This window comes from Mustela nigripes, chromosome 12 (genome assembly GCF_022355385.1).
Source record: "Mustela nigripes isolate SB6536 chromosome 12, MUSNIG.SB6536, whole genome shotgun sequence".
Lineage (NCBI taxonomy): Eukaryota > Metazoa > Chordata > Mammalia > Carnivora > Mustelidae > Mustela > Mustela nigripes.
The window spans coordinates 56,034,837-56,050,825 of record NC_081568.1 but is presented as its reverse complement, the minus strand read 5'-3'; positions in this window follow the sequence as shown (position 1 = coordinate 56,050,825).

Genomic DNA, 15,989 nt, shown 5'->3' with positions numbered 1-15,989 from the left:
TCCATGCTATTTGTTATGCTCCACAAATAAGTGAGACCATATGATAATTGACTCTCTCTGCTTGACTTATTTCACTCAGCATAATCTCTTCCAGTAACGTCCATGTTCCAACCTAGCTTCTAACTTTCTTTGTCTTTGAATCCCCACCTGAGTCATATCAGAACTGGGTTTTCTCTTTATCTACACATTCCTGACACTTGATTCAATACGTTTGCTCAAACTGTATCCCCTCCAGGGGGTTCTCCTCTTCCTCCTTGCTACCAATCCCAGACCAAATAACTTTTAGTCCAAGCTTACTCTGAATTCCTCTACAACAAATTCCTCTGACGATGCACATCCAGAGGGATTCTCTTTCTCTCAATCTTGCAATACATATTGATAGACCATTTATGGAAGGTTTATATTGTATAAAATGTGACTGTTAAAATCTTCCCAACTGGAAGAGAAAATAGAGAGGTATGGCCATTAAGGAACCTCTAATAAAGATAATCACAAACCACATTTTAAGCAATTGAAAACCATCCTTATATATTGATATGTGCTATAGGAGTTCTAACAATAAACAGAAGTACTTTGTTAATTGAAAGATTCAATTCCATGATTCATACCCTTGTCTGGTAAATACCAGTGAAACTGAATACAGAAGTCTTGCAGTCAGATTAGATTTTTCTCAAATTGCATTGTCTTTTCAGAATGTCATAATGCATAGTATATGAAGGTCCAAGAAGCTTTTCAATAAAAAAGAGAGAGAGCGAGGGTGGAAGGGAAGGAGAGAGAGAGACAGAAGGAAGGAAGGAAGGGAGGAAGAAAAAAATCTGCTGTACTTTTTAAACTCCCCAATTGCCATACTAGATTTTACCGTGGACTATCTCCTTCATGAAAACTGATTAACAGCATGTGGAACAAAGTTTTAGCATCATATGTACAACCATACTGTGGTCCCTAGGAAAAGATGCTGAGAAAAACAGAATGCTAAAAAAAATTCTATTCGGTTTATGAACTTTCTATACAAATTTGAAAGTTAAGGGGTGAGGTCACTGCTTTCAAGCACCTGTGGGTAGGTGAGGATTCCAATGGTCTAAAATAATGACTGTGCTGCCTCACATATAATTTATTTAAATTTTTCATCTGGCTTTGAGGTTGGAATAAAACTGGGAAAGGTTCTATCCCCAATGAGTATTTGGCTACAGAAGAGCAAAGATCAACAGTTAACTTTCCTAGAACATCCAGCCACTTCTTAAAAGAGCTTCTTCAGTTGAATGTACTGCCTACTATAAAACAACTAGACCATGGTTTGAATCTGTTCCAGGTGAAGTAGTGAAGTAATTCGAGGTTTGCCGAGCTGAGGGCCAGACTTGATTATACAGTCCTCAAAGAACTTGCCACAGAAGGGATTCTTGGGAGAAAGTGTTCCTTCTCTTCACCTGTTTGGCAATACCACTGGGCACCACAGATATGCTTTTCAGGGTGGCAGACCTCAAAACTAATAATTAAAGTAATCTGCACGGAAGTAACCTCTAGCATTTGGCCAAGGTAGTACAGGGTTGTTAAACACAGCTTAAGAGTCAGGTAAAACTAAAAAGCCCTGTTTTTACTACTTTGTCACCTGGGCTAATTTCTTCACTTCTAAGAAACACTAGTTTGTTTGTTTGTTTTTTAAAGAAAGCTGGTTGTAAGGTTTAACTGAGATAGTATGAGTAACACTTAATAAATATTAGTATGATTTTTATTGCTATATTTACTACTTTTAGTACTGCTACTTCTTTAAACTGCCACGCTAAACATAGTGATAACTGCTAATCTGTCAGATGGCAGGGCTGTGCTAAATTTGAAAGACAGAGCAATGAACAAGATAGAGCCACTACATTTAAGAGCTCAGGGTCTTGTGAGGAAGGCAAGTAAGGAAACCCAAAATTAAAATACACTCTTATAAGTACTCTAAGTGAGGTATTCCCAGGATATCACGGGAACACAGTGAAAGCCAACCCAGCCAAGGCAGGATCCGGACAGTACGCCAAGAGGTAGAAGCAGCTGAGGTAAAAATAAAGGTGAGGAGAAATTAGCCAGTTGGGCAAAGCTACAGATTGGTGGGTGGACAAGAGAAAAAAATATTTCAGGCTGGCCGAGGGAACCAGCTGAAGACTAAAGAACAGACGCCCCTCCCATTTCTTGGTTCTTCAAGAGGAGTTCCCACCCACTGAGGAGACTGCATTTTTACCAATCCCAGGGGAGAGGGAGAGGCTGAAGAAGAGGGAAAGAGAAAGAATACGAGAGAGAGACAGAAATCAACTTTTATTTGTATGATAAATTAATTTAAGGCTGAACTAAAATTAGCAGGCTAGGGACGCCTGGGTGGCTCAGTTGGTTGGACCACTGCCTTCGGCTCAGGTCATGATCCTGGAGTCCCGGGATCGAGTCCCGCATCGGACTCCCAGCTCCATGGGGAGTCTGCTTCTCTCTCTGACCTTCTCCTCGCTCATGCTCTCTCTCACTGTCTCTCTCTCAAGTAAATAAATAAAATCTTTAAAAAAATAAAATAAAATAAAATAAAATTAGCAGGCTAATACACTCTATGGAGGACTCATATCTTAAGTTGGGCTGCCACAGAGGCCTTTTCAATGCTGCTTGCAAAGGACACACACGACATAGGTCGAAAGGCTTATTTATGGTTGGAATTTTTAGCCAGGGCATCTTACCTGTAATCTATCAGCAGAGCTGACTTGATCTGACTGTGGTTTTCACTTACTGTTGTTCTTTTTTAAAAGTTATCAGTTACTGTTAGTTTCATCACTGCTGATTAAGTTTGTGTGCTAATTGGTTAACCCTAGAGTCTACAGGTTACATTACCTGTGGCTTTCACTTACAATAACCAGACTTGATTCAAAGTACACATTCAAAGATGAGCCACCCAGATTCCTCTTGCTGAAGCAGTAGTGTTAGAGTAATGATGTACCACCCATGTATTTGTAACACTTCTGTGACACTTAAATAGCTTGAGAAAACTGTCAGAGTGAGTGCATATTTTAAATTCATAGGACATAGGTTTATAATTGCAGTGTAAGTTTAAACTCCTAGGACACTGAATTTGTAAATAAGGTTGCACTTTTTTTTTTTTTTAAAGCAAAGTAAATGATACCTAATTCTTCTGTATCACTGGCAAAATTGTGTTGCTACTGTTTACTTTGTGTCTTTGAACTAATTGTTCATCAGCAATTTTATTTTCCATTCTAAAGTACCCTTGGGTGCGGTTGGAGGGAGTTGGCTTTTGGTGCTCTTTGCCTTGTCTAAAAATGGACTGTGATCTACAAAGTTTGAGAATCGCTAGTGTGAATATGAAGTGAGGAGAGCTGAAAGAGAAGCAGGAACTCCTCTTAGGAAGAGGTGGTAAATTTTATCATCACCTGGGGCGCACAAGCTGTCAGCAATTATATTAACCTTTCAGGTTAACCTGCAGCCTAGGCAGAAATGAAGAATGTGGGAAAGAACTGCATAAGCGACTCACAATCACTCATTTAGTTTTCCAACCTTCTCTGTGTCTGGATTTAATGGATAAAATCCTTCCCAATTTGCACCCTGCTTCCCAATATGCCACTACTTGGATTGCAATCAATATTCTAAGTAAAACCCCTTTTATTTTCCCTTAAAAATCTAAACATAATTTGAATGCCAATAATAATAATAATAATTTATAGATCAGAAATGGTCAAAAACCAAAAAATCATGCCTAGATATAATAGATATTAACTATGCTATTATGTGCCTAGAAAATCTTATCTGGAGAGATATAAACCAAATTATTAACAGTGGGTAATTCTTGCAAAGGGATTATTGGAAGCTTTAATTTTCTATGCTATATAATTTTTTATGTTTTTTATGCTATATAATGTTAAAAATATTTGATTTTTAAAATAGAGAGCATCCGTTGCTTTATAATAAAGGTATGTATGATATATATTTCTTTTGGTTTTGTTTTAAGATAGATATAGTCTCAGTCTAGCCCTCGCAGTTGAAAAATATAAAGGAAAGAGACTGAACTTAGAATCTGTGTTTTGTAGACGATACTCATTCACAAGCCATCTTAATGCTTCCTAAGGTACCCACTAGCATTTGCACAGTTGTTTACTTAATACTTTAGCTTCCTTCCAAGCAATAAAACCTGGGAAATCATGTCTTTGATATGCTAGTTATATATTTTTTTTTTTTTTTAAACCTGTTCTTCCATGCAGTGCTGCAATTATTTTGCACATCTTTCATGGAACTGCATTTTCGAAACCTTTGATTAGAGAACTCCTGAGATTCTTTTCAACCCCAAGATTGTATAAGTTCTGGAAAGAAAAGAGTGGCCACCCTGGTACTTTGCATTGCACTGTTCTTTAACTTTTCTAGTTTTACAGGTAACACTTAATAACTCAGGAATGTGCAATTTTCCAGACTATTCTCTCGATTCCTGGATATTGCACAGTGCAGGGGTAGCACTAGAGCAAATACTTTTAACCCTGGAGGCCATATCCTGTTTCTATCACTCCTTTCCCCCTTCCCTCCTTTGTTTTCATCTTCTTCTACAATGCTTTTCACAATTTTTTAAAAGATTATTTATATACTTGAGAGAGAAAGAGAGGGAGAGGGCAAGTGGGGGGGAGGAGCACAAAAAAAAAGAGACTCTCAAGCAGAATCCCACAAAGGACTGGATCCAGAACCCTGAGATCATGACCTGAGCCAAAACCAAGAGACAGGCCCTCAATCTACAGAGCCACCAAGCACCCCTGCAAAGCTTTTTATAGGTAAAAGCCATTCTCTGCTCCTAAGCTGTACAAAATGAGGCTATGAGTTGGATTCGACTGACAGGCTATAGTTGACCCCTCAGAAGCTGCAATGGCTTGCTCTGCAGAATTTGGTAAAAATACAGTACTTTGTGCATAGTGAGTATTCCATACATATTTACTGGTTTGATTTGGGAAGGTATTGGTATTCATAAGCCTAATTTCTTCTCCTTGTCGGCTTTAGTGAGAGTTTTGGTAGTGAAGAATGGCTAATATGAAATGGCAGTTTTCTAGGAATTTTAATTATCCAGGTCATTTCTGTCCCCCATCTCATACCCACGAGTATGACAGATACCTCAAAACTCTTCGTGGTTCATCGCTTCTGTTGGCACCCGGAAGTTCAGAATCCCTTCATGAGGCCCAGTGGGGAAATGGAGAAGACACACCTTTCCAGAGGCCACAGCTGGCTTTTAAAATACATTTGAGTTTTAACAATTTCACATTCATTTCTGCTAATGATTGGGGAAGTGAAGCTTTCCTTTGAGTCACCTTTCCTCTACTAAAAGAGTCTGCATTTCACCTTTATGGGAAGCTCTGGGCTTAGTGCTTCATCCCACATCAAAACTCACCCCTGGGATTTCTACCTTCAAACAAGTGAAACAAATGCATTCCCGCAGGGGGGCGTGCTGTCAAAGAGGAGTGAAGTTATCCAGATATCAGAACTATTCAGATAGGATTGCCTACTTAGAGGAAATCAGTGGCTAATAGAGAATACTTGCAGTGGGGGACCACTTAGCACTCAATCCCACATGCGTCCAATCTCTTTAGAGCCAGCCAGGAAAAAAAGCCTCTCTAGGTTTACATGAGCCAAGAAAGTGTGTAATAGACTACACAACACAACATGTGCTAACCAATATATTTTGATTACCTTTATCTTAACTTTCCCAAATTAATGATCACTTTCCCACGACTAAGTCATATTTCCTATAGAAATTTGCTGGAACAAAGCCTTCCTTCTCTCTAAATCTTTTGCATTTTACCATTTACCTAAAAGAAAAGATGGATAAGGATAGACACTTCATATTAAAAAAAAAAAAAAAGATAAAAGATAAAAAGGAAAAGGAAAGAAAAAAGAAAAAGAAAAGAGAAAAAAGTAGTTCCATTAGCAACTTTGGTAAGAAATTGCTCCACATTGTTCCTCTGACAAGTAATTTTTCCCAGCATGTGTGCATCTTAAAAGTATTGCAAAACAATATCTTAAAATGAACTGATTAGTATGCATGCTCTGTGGTCACATTTAAGTTCTATTTATAAAATCTATTCTGTTCCAGGCTCAGACAAACAAAACTGAAATGCAGCTGTGTAACACATTGATAATTTTCATTAGTTCTAAAAGCCTCAATAGAATTTGCAATTTTATTCATTACATCTAAATAATCCTGGAAAACCCGTTGTGAAGGTGACCTTTCACTTTTCCCCCTTCCACTTTCTCTTTGTGATTTGTCTGAGTGTGTGTGTATTTGTATATGTGTTCGTGCATGTATGTATGCGCATGTGCATGTGTGTAAGCGAGAGAATCAGGGAGGGTTGGGCAGGGGGGATTTTTACAAGAGTGAAGCACAAAACGGAACAAGAAATCAAGTCGGCAAAGAAGAAAAATGAGGCACAGGGAATAAAAATCTCCCACATACATCCTGAAAGCCCTTTTAACTAAGGGCATTCTGCCATCATTACCCAGATGTGAACAAACTCGATTTCTGAAGTCACTATGTATTACTGTAGGCAAATGTGGATTATATTCTAATTCCTTAGGAGTCAGTACTCTTTTCTGATCTGAAGAGAAGGATTTTCCCAGAGTGTGAGCCAAAGGACAGACGCATGAGAAAAATACAGTGCCATTTTTTTCAATTCAAACTTGCTCTTGCAAAGTAAAACAAGGCCAACTTTGGAGATGGCTCCTCTTCATGTGAGTGATTTTTGCGTGTGGATCTTCGAAAAATAATTTCAAAACCCACACTTGCCAGAATGCTGGAAGCCAGCCATGAAACCACAAAGAAGTCTTTAGAAAATTAAGATAACAACAACAACAAAAAAGAACATAACATGAAAGGTAAAAAATAAAGACAAACACTTGCTATTTAGTAGATACTGAGATGATGCTTCAACACTGACCAGGCAGTTAAAATGATAAAACCTTATGTGTAAAGAATGTGAGGCACCTGTCTTAGATAAATATATGTGTGTAGATACAAACACTCACATCAAGAGTTTATCTGATGATTTCTAATTTGGGACTAAATAGAACGGCAGTTATGAATTACCCATTATGTGCAAGTAACATCTTCCTTATTAGTAAGGCTAGCCAGGGCTTGGGCAAGGGTTATTTTGCCTGTGTCTCCAAAGGTAGGATTTTAAAAACAACAACAACAACAACAAATGGTGGTGGGTATGGGTAGTGGCAAGTGGCAATTCTGGGAAATAGTAGCTTAAACAAAGCTGGACAGCTTCTTTACTGCTCAGAATCCTTCATCTCCACAAGAGAAGATTCAATATGACCACAAAACCTTTCTGTTTTGTTTTCTCTGCAGAGTATCCTGTAGAATGAGGGTTCTGGGGGACATTTTTTTTGGGGGGGCAAATGCTATTTTATGTAAATAACTGCTTTAGCAACCATTGTCAACTAACGGAAATTAAGGTTCAGATGAAAGAACACTGTAGAACGATTTATAATGAGAAGGGAGAGAATCAAAGTATGGAGGAGTCCTTCTAGATTCCCCAAAGAGAGAAAGCTGGACTTTTAGATGATTCAAGGAGACTTAGCATGGAAGAAAGATGGACAAGAGTAGAAACCTGCCCTTCACTGAAATTTATAATTTGCCCAATTATAAGCCTTTGGCACTCCAATTTAAGACAGAAATTTGAAACCAACAAACTTGAAAGGTGCTAGAGGTTTCCTCATCAACCATTAGATAAACAAACACCCTCCCACTACAGCCTTACAAGTTTAGTACAAATGTGGCTATATAACTATAGGAAATCCCACCTCATTTTAAAATTACTACAACTTATCAGAAGACAGGTAGCCTACCCTGTTAGAAGATTTTTAGGCAAGAGAATGGTACCAAAGGGAACTCCCATCAGTATTTGAGATAGTATGGAAAGAACACCTAGGAAGGAATACAGTGGAGCTGTAGAACTTTAGTGTGAAGACCTATAGAACCCAGTCCCCACAAGAAGTTTTCACAGATTCACCTGCATATCACTGTAGAAGTTGAGAGATTTTTCCAACCGTTTTACCTCATGAAGATTCATAGGCTAGGAAACTTCATGCAGTGTGGCCTGTATTCTGAACATAGCTAGGACAACAGACACATTTATGAACGTTATAAAATAATTAAGCCCTAGCAGTGGCTGGCACATTAACATTATGGTAAGGATTTATTGAGTTTGGAGACTTTACGAGAATCAATTACAGGGAATAAGACCGTGTGGGCCTACAATTATGTAACAGGTTTCTGTAGTCATGGTGCTAACTGGGCTAGGCAGAGCTAGTAGAGTTTGATTGCTTTTTTATAAAAATTGAACAAAATACCTATTTTAAATATATTATATACATAAATTTGATAATAAATTAATATTCTATCCACCACTTTAAGAAAAAATTGTCAATCATTACATCATTTTAAAATTTTAGGTCAAGTGGGTTATGAATTATGTTAATGCCATTGGCTTGTGTTGGCTCCACTTTCACTGATAAATGGAAATATCTGCTATTCTTTTTCAACATCAGGTGAACCAAGCTGTTATTTACAAGTAACAGAACTTCTGAATGAGTTGATAACTTATGGCACTATGATTTCAGCATTCGCTCTTATTGTAACTTCAAATCTGCTTTAATAACATCAAGGAAATGTTCATTTTCTAAGGAGTAACGATGCTCCAGCTGAAAAGTAGTAACTCTGGAAAGCATTTAGGTGTGATGAAAGCTATGAAGGCCAAACAGCTACCATGATAAACGCTGTGAATTTAGGACAGGATACCATGCACATCATTAGAGATGATGCTGACAAAATAAAAAGCAACTCTAATCTAGCTACAATTTGAGTTTGCAAAAATTGTCTTACATAACAAGGTGAATAAGGTGGAAGAAATGCCAGTGACGTGGCCACAGAATCAATCCTCAGCTATAGTGATGACAGATTTAAGCACCTTGAGAATTCACTCCAATTACTTTCTATTTGTTACTTGGGCAAAATTAATGTTGAATTATGCCAGTTTTTAATTATGAGACCTTTTCAGGAATATACCTTTGGCACAAAATGAGATTATCCTGCACCAACAGTTCATTTCTTCTGAAAATCAAACTATCAAGCCAACCCAACAAAGACATACTTGAGTGCTTTCCTGTCAATGAGAAAACACTAAGAATAGCTAACATCCATTGCTTATTATGTACTTAGCATATGCCAAGACTTTATATTTACTCTTTCATAAAATTCCTAACAACCAATCACTGATGTGTCTACTGGTATTATGGGTATTTTTTAGTGAGTTTTCTGAAGTTTAGAGAGTTGATAGGTTTGCCCAAGATCACAGTTTCAAACATATTCTGCAAGTCCAGAGCCTCCACTGTTAACCACACACTACATGAAGGCAGAGTTAAAATGCAAATACCTAAGAGTTTACCTATGTTGCCCATTTCCTGGACTTGCCTTGATTCAACAAAGCTTGTTTTTGATGTGTTTATAAAGCTAAGAAAAATGGTAAATTACTGTGCACACTGTTATTTCTTTAATTCCATAAGAGGAAGATAATAAGGATAATGAGGACTTTTCCTTTGTAATTCCAGTGTGATATTTTTATGGGTGGTTTTCAAAGCACATGGTATGCAATTATAGATAATGTGGATGGCTCCTTGTTTCCCAGGCATGTGCCATCCACTGGGCATTTGCTGAGAGTGCTTGATATGTATGCCACAGGAATTGATGTGGACATTTCATTTGCCTCTCGAGTTTGAGAGCCCTTAGGATTTTGGCAGTGGCATGTACCCTCAAATGACTTATAATGGAGATCTACAAGGAAGAGTCTCCATTATATTTTAAATATGGTCTTCTGCTTCTGACAGTATTTCCTCCTTTTTTTGGACTTCTTCCCTGTACTTAAAATTGCCATAGTAATCAGGAAAGTGACTCTTGGAACTGTGGCCTACTAGCTTGCCTTATTTATTCTCTTGCTAGGACTTTCATCATAACTTTTCAGAAGGCACACACCAAAAGAGAACTCTTCTCCCTGTCAAGGCATTTAAACTCAGCAGAAGCAGATGTCCAGCAGTGTAATTTTTGCCCAAGTGTCACTGATATATTATTGAGAAAACATCAAATCAGATGAGTACTGGAAAAATTAGAGCCTATTCCCACAGTCTCTCTGCTTGACCTATACTCCTGAAGTTAGACTTACTGTAACCTTCCAGGCCTCATATTCCTTAACCTTTACCCATGCATTATAGAAAAAAAATCTTTTTCCATGAATGCTGTTCAACAGTGTTTTTGCTTTCATGTGTTTTTTAAAACTATGTTATTGTCCATTTTTCTTGTTTTTCCCACACTGTGTTCTATCCTTGTCCTTGCCAAAGTAATGTAACATGCATTTTTCCATATTTTTCTATACAACACATTTCAATCACTGCTTACCCCTACAAAAAAGACATAATATTCTACAGCCTACTCTGTATCTTGATTACTCACAAGCTTTTAGTACTCGTTATTAAGTATTTCTCATCGCAATTGTTCTTTGGCTCTTTATCATAGATGTTTATTGCTTTGATAGGGAATGAGCTCTGATGGTAATAATCCATACAACAAAGTTTATTCATGACATTGTCTATCAACTAATGCTAACCAGTGGGAAGGAACGGATGCACAGGTAATATATCTGCTCCTAAAGCACATATAATTTAATAGTTAATTTATTTAACCATTTATTCATTCAGTGTCTACCATGTACCCAGTATTTTTCTGCAGTTACACATCAGAAAAAGCATTTGCTTTTATAAGCCTCACTTTCTAGTAATGTTGCAGGAAAGCTGATCATAAGCAAGTAAACAAATAAAGTCAACAGTGCCAGAGAGTAATACGTGCTCTTAAAAAATAATAAAATAAATAAAACGAGAACGATAGGCTAGAGAGCAAATGGAATGGTCAAAAGACATAAAAATTGAACTAACACCTAAGTGATGGAAAAGAATCAGCCATGCTGGGGGGCCTGGGTGGCTCAGTGAGTTAAAGCCTCTGCCTTCGGCTCAGGTCATGATCCCAGGGTCCTGGGATCGAGCCCCGCATCGGACTCTCTGCTCAGCAGGGAGCCTGCTTCCCCCTCTTGCTCTCTCTGCTTGCCTCTGCCTACTTGTGATCTCTGTCAAATAAATAAATAAAATCTTAAAAAAAAAAAAAGAATTTGCTTAAAAAAAAAAAAAAAGGATCAGCCATGCTGAGGTCTAGACTTGTGAAGAGCATTAGAGGCACAGAGGCCTTGAAATAGAAATGAACTGAGAGCATGTGAGGAGCCAACAGAGGTCAGAATGTAAAAAGCATACTAGATAAGGTGGTAGTTGAATGTAGGAAAGTATTGAGATGGACAAGACCCCATGACAAGTTACTAAAGAAATAGCTCAGACAACTAGTGGCTGTTAAATACCATAAGGATAATTCAAAATGCTATGAAGATACACACGAGTGTGTATGCGCTTGTGCATATGTGTATGTGCAGATGTGTGTATGGATAATCTCTATTTTCATGGAGGAGGTCATAATGGAGATGTGCTTTAAAAGATGAGTGGGGGTTGCCTGGGTCATTCAGTCAGTTAAGCATCTGACTCAGTCTTAGCTCAGGTCTTGATCTCAGGGTTGTGAGTTCAAGCCCCATGACAGAACTTACATAAAAAAATTTTAACTAATAAAATCTTTAAAAATATATATATAAAAAGGGGGGGACACCTGGGTGGCCCAGTTGGTTAAGCAACTGCTTTCAGCTCAGGTCATGATCCCAGGGTTCTGGGATTGAGTCCAGCATTGGGCTCCCTACTCAGTGGGGAGCTGGCTTCTTCCTCTCCCTCTGCTGCTCTGCCTGGTTGTGCACTCTCTCTCTCTCTTTCTCTCTCTCTGTCAAATAAACAAAATCTTTAAAAAGATTAATTAATAAATAAAAGATGAGTAGGATTTAGACAAATGAAAAATAGGAGTGGAAATAGATAAAAGAATACAGCAGCTTGTGGGAAGAGCCTGTGCAAGGGAAAATAGGTAGGGGTATAGAAGGGAGTTCTCTGCGACTAACAAGTGGTCCATTGCAAATGGGTGAGCAAGAACCAGGGAATACAAAACTTGTAAAGGCTACGAAGGGGATTGAATGTCAGAATAAGAAAACTATTGAATAATTACTCTGGAAGTTTAAATCATTGAAGATGTGAGCACAGGGAAATAATAATCAGAGATGAGATTTCAAAAGATTTCTCTGACACTTCATGGTTGAATTGGATTGAGTTGGTAAGGCTGATGGTGAAGAGTAGATGGGAGTCTAGATACGGCTATTCAGAATGAACTTGAGAATTAAGCCATAGACAACTGGAGAGAATGTAAAAGAAAATATAGTTGAAAATACAGTTGAGAAAAATATTAGACATGGAATCTGCCCTAGATCTAATGCATAATTTCTTCTTCCATCATGCTCATCAGACTCTCTATTTTACTTCTAGTGACTGTGAAAACATCACCTCCCAGGAAAACCAGTTGTGTGGCTGCACAACTCCAAGTATTTAAGTTCTTTCTTAGGTTGAACTGGAATCTGTTTCCCTGTAAGATTCACTGATGTTAATTTTACCTTATGTAGGAAAGCAGACTGTGCAGGCTTCTTCTACAATACTTCAAGCTTTCATATATTTGAAACCAACTATCGTGTTTATCTTCTGTCATATCCAGGTTAGCCCTCCTCCAGTTTCTCTGCCCATGTATTTTATATGTTTGCATAAGATGTGCATTGTACTTTCATAAATAATTAACACGGAATGATTCTTTACATTCCATTAACAATGACAATTTATTTTTCCTGAAGGCTTTTTTTTTTCTCACTTGCAAAAATTTACCTTGTTTAACTTTCTCCTGTACAAGTTCTAGGCACTTATTATACAACTGGGAAAAAAGAAAATGGAATCACCCTGCCCTATACAACATTATTCTAGGCCAGGGGTCAGCAAACTATGGCCTGCAAGCTGAGGATGGTTTTCCCATTTTTTAAATGGCTGGAAGAAACCAAGAAAATTTTGAAATACATAATAATTTTATGAAATTCTTATTTCAGTGTTCATAAATAAAGCTTTACAAGAATGTGCCCATCCATGTATGTATTGTCTATGGCTCCTTTCATGTTTCAACAGAGACTAAAAGGCTGGCAAAGCCTAAAATATTTGCTATCTAGCCCTTTATAGAAAAAGTTGGTTACTATCAATTCTCAGCCTTGGTGTGTCGTCTGTCAACTGTTTCATCTGGGAGCTTGTTAGAAATGTAGAATCTCGGGCTCTACCCCAGACCCACTGAGTGATAATGTACATTTTAACTGAGTTCCCAGGTGATGACTACATCACCTTCAGGTTCAAGAAGCAGTGCTGGAGGAGTGCTCTGCAACTCTGGGTTGCGCTAAGAATCACTCTAAGAGTTTACTGAAGTTTCAATTTCTGGGTTTCACCCCCAGGAAGTAGATTGGGATGAGGCCTGAAAGTCTGCATTGCTAATAATCTCCCCAGAGATGCTGACACAGCTCTTACCTGTCACACTTATGGGACTCTCTTCCACTCATGTTTAAATCCTTCCTCCTTTGAAAGATTTTTCAATCACCAATCCAGCCGGGAAAAATAATCTCTCCCTTCTTTGAGCTCTCATACAATAAATGGGGCTCATTTTACATTTATATAATATTATTTGGCCTGAGTAAGTTCTTATCATGTGGCAGGCACCCAAAATACTTACCACTTTTATTTTCATTTTTAAACTTATGAAATGTGAAAACTAAGGAGGTTTTATAGCTTTAAAAAGGTTAAATATGTGCACAAATACAGGCAGAATAACGTCAAACCTGAAAGGATAACCATCACCTATTCTCCTTCCTCACAATGAAACCTATGAAGAGACCGGCAGGCGTGTGTGGCAACTGAATGACACCAAAAGGTTTATCTGTAAAAATTTAGGAACTCACTCACTACTCACAGTATTCCACAAAAAAATGAAGGTAGCCATAACAAAGATACACACACACACACACACACACACACGTATTTAACAGAAGTAGAAGTGAATAATTAGGTCTAGGTAAAATATGACTAAGAACTAGTAAATAAAGATTAAGAAAAAATACAGCTATGGAAATCATAGGTGTTATCACTGACCTTGTTATTTAGCTCTGTACTTCATGGTATCTCATAGGGGGTGAACTGTTTCTCCCCTACAGAAAAAAATATGTTGAAATTCTAACTCCCTATACCTCAAAAAATGTGAGCTTTTTTGAAATAATGTCTTTGCAGATATAATTAGTTAAGATGAAATCATACTGGAGTAGAGTGAGCTCCTAATCTGACTAGTGTCCTTCTAAGCAGATAGCTACATGAAGACAGGAGACACACAGAGAGAGCACTGTGCAAAGATGGACATAGAGACTGGAGTGATGCATCCTGGGGTCAAGGAATGCCAAAAATAGATGGCCACCACTAGAGGCTCAGAAAATGCAAGGGTATTCTTTTTCTCTGCACATTTCAGAAAGAGTATGGCCCTGCTGACATCCTGATTTTAGTTTTCTAGACTCCAGAAATGTGAGACAACATATTCTGTTATTTGAAGCCATGAGTTTGTGGTACATTTTTGAAGCAGGCCCTTGGAAAAGGGGGGAAAAAAAAGTTATCTAGATGTAGATCTATCTAGAAAAGCACAATCCAAGAGATAGACTTATTTTAGGAATGAAATCTTCACATGTGATATTTAGTGGATTCCTATAGAAAGAAAATGAATTTGCAGTGATTTGGAAGAAGAAAGACACACTGATAGCACAATTACCTAACAGACACAATGAGACAAATTCAGTTGTAGTGAAGGCTAGCATTAAGGGTGTATGATCTGTTCTTGGAGGGGCCCTGTGCTTGGTCTAATGCTCTGCTCTCAGTGTTGGGAAATTCTTCATAGTTTTTGAACAAGGTCTCCACATTTTCATTTCTCTCTGGGCCTTCAAATATGGTAGCTAGTCTGGGTTCAAGTAAGAAAAGAGTATTAGTATTGTACAGAGATTATTGAATACATTAATAAAACAGTGTATGGAACCTAAAATACTACAGAGGCAGAATTTCAGATCAGTGGGGAAAGAATGGACATTTCCATAAATGTTGCTGAGAAGTTAGTTATCCACATGGAAAAAAAGAAATAATTTGGAACCCAAGTTCATACCACAGTAAAAAAATTCAATTCCAAGGACAATAAAAGACATAAATGTGAATACAGATACCACTGAGAACACAATATTTGGGAGATTATCCTAGTGTTCCTGGGTACAGGAGACTTCTTGGATGAGTTGTAAAAAACCAGAAACCATAATTTTTTTTTGATAAATTCATCTACATTAAAATTAAGTACTTCTTCTCCATGTACTCCTCCTTTGCAGGGATCTGAAATTTTAAGTAGTAGCTAGGAATGTCAGGGGCTTGGCTTTAGGAGTACCCCAAATAGGAAGGGTTCATGTCCAGAGCTGAGCTTTCTGACTTGTTTTCCCTCCTTATTGCTTCCCCTTCTTTTATGGAACTTTTGGTTTGCATGCCTAAAAGGACTGAGGACCAGTGGAAGAGAATGGTCAGTGTGTTAGGACTCAACTTTGGGCTGATTAATCCATAAATGTGGCTACATACAGAGAAGATTGATCTAATAAGTAAATAGACTAAGGGCACTGGGAGCCAGATTTCCCACTATTGGAGAAGAGAGTTAGGAACATGTAATAGGAAAGACTAGATTAAACTCTGTGGTGTTTGGTTAGCATCAGAAAATATCAGTATAAACTCTAGATTTTTAACTTGTTTACCTGCATATATAGGGGTATGTGTGTGTATATGTGTATGTATGGGTATGCACTTACACATATAGACCTGTATTTCCCATCTGTGTTTAATAAAAGAACCTAGAAGCAATGCTACCTATTCAGTAGCAGTGA